This window comes from Macrobrachium nipponense, chromosome 8 (genome assembly GCF_015104395.2).
Source record: "Macrobrachium nipponense isolate FS-2020 chromosome 8, ASM1510439v2, whole genome shotgun sequence".
NCBI lineage: Eukaryota > Metazoa > Arthropoda > Malacostraca > Decapoda > Palaemonidae > Macrobrachium > Macrobrachium nipponense.
The window spans coordinates 92,895,062-92,900,061 of record NC_087203.1 but is presented as its reverse complement, the minus strand read 5'-3'; positions in this window follow the sequence as shown (position 1 = coordinate 92,900,061).

Here is a 5,000-nt window from a genome sequence, read left to right as displayed (position 1 = left end):
TATCATGTCGAAGGCTTTCTTATAGTCTATCCATGCCATGCTTAGGTTGGTTTTCCTTCTCCACTGTTCTTCATTACCCTTTTGTCTATTAGAGCTGGTTTTTTGTGCCCCTGCACTTCCTTTGCAGCCTTTCTGTTGGTGGGGATGTGTTTGTCTCCTCTAGGTAGTTGTATAGCCTTTCACTGATGATACCTGTAGTAACTTCCACATTATTGGTAGGCAAGGTGATAGGCCTGTAGTTACTGGCTATATTTCCCTTACTCTTGTCTTTTTGTACTAAGGATGTTCTGTGGTCATCCATTTGGGTACATGGTGATTTGAGATACAATGCTGGAGTTGTTCTGCTATTCGTGGGTGTAGGGCCTTGAAGTTTTTTGAGCCAGTATCCATGGACTTCATCAGGACCTGGGGCTTTCCAGTTTGGCATTTTCTTTAGTTTGGTGTCTGACTGACTGTGTCGTCGTGATGTCAGTGGAATCTTTGTTTTATTCTCCCTGTTTCTTCTCTTGACTTCCTGGGAGCCATGTTGCATGTTTGTTGTGTGATACGGATTGCTCATATGTTTTCCCAGAGTCTCTTACTTGGTTCGGCTTCAGGAATTTCTGGGTGGTTGTCTTCCCCTCTTAGTTGGCTGTATAGTCTTTTCTGTTGGTTCTGAATAGTTTGTTCTGTTGGTATCCCTTATTCCTGTTCATGTACCATTGGATCTTATGTGCTTTGGCCTTAAGCCTCTGTTTTACATCTTATATGTGTTGTTTAGTCCCCTCTCTTGTACTTTGTATTTCTCGTGAGTTCCTCCCTTGTTTACTTGCTTCTTAGCCTTTTCTCTGCCATCTCTTTCAGTTTACTCAAGTCAGATCTCATCACCATGATTTGCTTTTCCAGGCGCCTTTTCCAAGGAGGTTGCTGTTTTGGTTTTCTGTTGGGTTGGTTGTGCTGGTGGTGTTGGTGTTCGATCCCCATCAGTTTCTGCTACTAATCTTGCTCCTGCATATGCCAAGTTATTTGTTTCGTGTGATATTATGTGTATTATGCCCATTATTTCATTGACCTCACTTGTTTTCTGCCATAATTTCTTGGTGTTGTAGGCTTTCATGGAGGGGATCTTTGTTCTCTCTGTATCTGGCTCCATCCATTGTCTAATCTTTTATACCCATTCTGTCCTTTCTGTTACTTTGTCGGTGTTTCTTCGTGTGTCGTTGTTTGATACCTCATCATCCCTGTCGTCTTCTGTGGTATCGTCTCTCAGTTCGTCTTTGTGTAATTCGTTGTCGTGGGACATTACCTTTCCAGTCTTCTCTTTCTGTTAGGGAGAGCCAGTTCTTTTTCTTTATGTTCCTTACTTGGTCTTGCCAGCCTCTGCTCTGTTTGGGGGGTGTTATTTCTCTCATTCCAGATGTTGACCAGCCTTCTTCTATATCCTCTCTCCGTCGGGTTGCTTCTGATGTAGCATCTCCATATTTCCTTATTTCTTCTCTGTCCATTTCTTCCTTTTGCTTCTGTAGCTCCAATCTCAGGCTGTTGATTACTTTCATTGTGGTGGTCAGTTGCTGGATGACGACCTCCAAGTACCTGACCGTCTTCCCTTCAATTGGTTGAATACCTGGTTGCCGGACGAAGCTCCTCTGTTGCCAGAGGTTCCATTTACGTCGTTGTCGTTTATTCCTTCATTTCTTTCCATCATTGCTGAGTTTTGCTATTTAGCCCATAGCTGGACCCTACCCCATCAGGGATAGGTACTCATTTACAGCTGAGTAGAACTGAGGAAATTATGGTAAAGGTCCTTTCCCAAGGAATCAACGCCGAGGAGAGCGGTCACCCATCCAACGACTGACCAGCCCCAATGTTGCTTAACTTAACTTAATCAGTCCATTGACGACCAAACCGACTCTGCCACGGCTATTATTATTATTATTATTATTATTATTATTATTATTATTATTATTATTATTATTATACGGCACAAGCTGTGAAGTTGCTTTTCGTTCTGATTGGTTGCGTAGAATTTCGTTTTTTTTTCTACCCCAACTTTTATACGAATTCTTCTCCGTAATGGTGTTTAATTAGCTCCAGATTGTTTCCATATTATATTTTTAACTGATGTCTCTCGTTCTTAGCTACATTGCCTCGAAACGGGTCAGTGTTGAGGCACTATCAAGTACTTGGAACTGATAAGCCCTCAAACTTATTTTCCGAGATTCAGAATTAGTATCCGTATTGTAAAAAAGAATGTAAGAAGTCTTTTTTATATTTTTTTTCTGGAGCAATATTCCAGCTCCTGTGATGTAAAAGTGCGAGTGGTATTTAGCCCGATTGGATGTCGTTTCCAGTTATTGAGTAGTGACTCGGTTCTCTCTCTCTCTCTCTCTCTCCTCTCTCTCTCTCTCTCTGCCTGTGGGGTTCTTTTCTCTCTCATTTTTCAATACTGTGACATCTATTGACTTCATAGATTCCATATTCGATTCACATTTTACTCCTGTCCCATAATTTATCCTACGCGCCTGCTAAGATAAATTTGAGTTTCGAATTAAATTTATTAGTTCATGATACGGGGGGTTGGGGGATGTGTGTTCATTATTTTCATTGATTTATTTATATAAACTATTTCGTGTATGGCAGTATTTTGTTCCAATATCTGCAATTTCATTTTACTTATATGTGCCTTCTGATATTGATAATATTGTTAAAAGCTTCAGAGGGTTATCCACCGTATAATTATGTTTGCTACTGAACTATGCGTCTATATGTAATAACAGAACCTAATAAATTAGTGTTTGAAAAAACTTTCAGTAAAATCTAAATGTATATCTCCTGTTTTAAGACCCACGAAATAATCACTTACGGTTCTATCCCTTTTTTTAAACAATTACAGAAGCTTATTGTTTAAAATACTACCAAAATTCCAACATTCGTCAAAGGTGAATCCATGGCGGTGGAAGTGAATGCCATCACTTGTTTAACAATATACACAATTTTATGGAAAAGTTAATATTATAACGAATGTTTATGCAGATACAGACTGTTATTAGCGTCCGAACTCCTGATGACATTTCAGAGTTTTGGATCAGATTAATAGAGAAATATAAAAGGAGGAATCAAAGGATGATCTTCCTTAGGGTCTGAGGGATTTGGTGTTGGTTGACATCTGCGTCGGTTTCGGTAAATAAATCGTAGCAGTCTGGAGTATTCTTTTTCCTTTATTTAGTTTATTCAGTTAAAAGTAATTTTTTATTTTATTAAGTTACAATGAAAGCTCACTTTTTCACGTATGTTTATTCAAGCTTAACCGGTTTTCGGGACAAAACTGTGGCTGTATCTGCCTCGTCTCTCCCTGGAAAGGTTACCGAAATAGTAATTGGTCCAGAAACAAGTACAAATGGTCACGGCCGTGATTGCATTGAATTCCAATGACCAAAGCGGCAATCACGCCAGTTCCAAACAGTTTCCAACATCCCAGCATATCTGCAGTTAGTGCTCGCGGCGTAGAGCGAATTTAGAGAATTCATGTCATACTCAGCTAAATTGATTATCGTAGGCTTGTCTAAATTTATAGGACTGCACATTAACTCTGAAGGAGAAGTAATTTTCAACTAATTTCATAGAGAACTAACGCTTCCAAGTTTCGCATAAAGTTTTGTCAATATACTCTAGTTTCCGGCTCCGATATACAGTAGATATGCTTGTTCATATACACGACCATCAAATTTCATTCAATCATCTGATAAACATACGTGCATATACTTGTGTCACTTGCATTAAAGGTAAAACATAAATATGATGAAAAAAATAAATCTGATATGTAATTAAACGACTACAATGGGATTTTGGATTTTTTAAATGCTATTTTATGTAGACTCTCTCTCTCTCTCTCTCTCTCTCTCTCTCTCTCTCTCTCTCTCTCTCTCTCTCTCTCTACAACATCACCCGCACCTTACTCCAATATAATCTCTTGTAGAAAAAAACTAGTATTATTTCAACGGTTATGCAGTATTGGTCCAGCATTTCTATGTTGCATTAGGTATAACGGAAGCCCAGGGAAATGGAGCGACGTCATTTTTTTTTTGGTTTTTTTTGGTTTATATATAGATATATATATATATATATATATATATATAATATATATATATATATATATATATATATTTATATAGCGGACCTCATTTTTTTTGGTTTTATATATATATATATATATATATATATATATATATATAATATATATATATATATATATATACGTATATAGCATATATATATCATGTGCTACACACATTTCTTCGGTGATTACTTGTTATACTCGACTTACTGGTGGGTGGCATTTTATAAAATTATAATATTTTGTACTACAATTGTTTGTATTTGATAAAGCCTTTAGAGACACTAGATAAAGTGTCTTGGTAGTGCGTTTACTCCCGGCAGATCATTCTTTTTAAGAAAGATATTCGTAATTTGTAGGTCGATTGAATGAAAATCATTTTGACATTATATAGCCGGTCCTGAAGGGAACTGGAAAAAGAGTTATACACGAAGAGTAGTGTTTAATCGTAAAGGAAGCGATAGACTGTCCTTTTCCAAGAGGTGTATTATGGTAGTCATGGAATAAGACGCCAGTGTAAACATTTCAATGTTTTCCATTCTAAGAGAGAGAGAGAGAGAGAGATGAGAGAGAGAGAGAGAGAGAGAGAGAGAGAATCCCTCAGTAAATATTACTAGGAAAAAAAAAGAAGTCAGTCCAAGAATTCCAATATTTGTCATTCTGAGAGAGAGAGAGACAGAGAGAGAGAGAGAGAGAGAGAGAGAAGAGAGAGAGAAGAGAGAGATTCCTTCAGTAAATATTGCAAGGTAGAAACCAATCCCTATGAAACTTCAGTGTCACATGGAATGAAAAAACGAAGAGTGAATTGTTGAAGGGATTTCGAGTGATTTAGTCAGACTTCAGAGTAAATAAAATTGAAGATTCAGTACCTCGGTCCTCCGCGGAAATTACACGTTTCTTGTCAGCA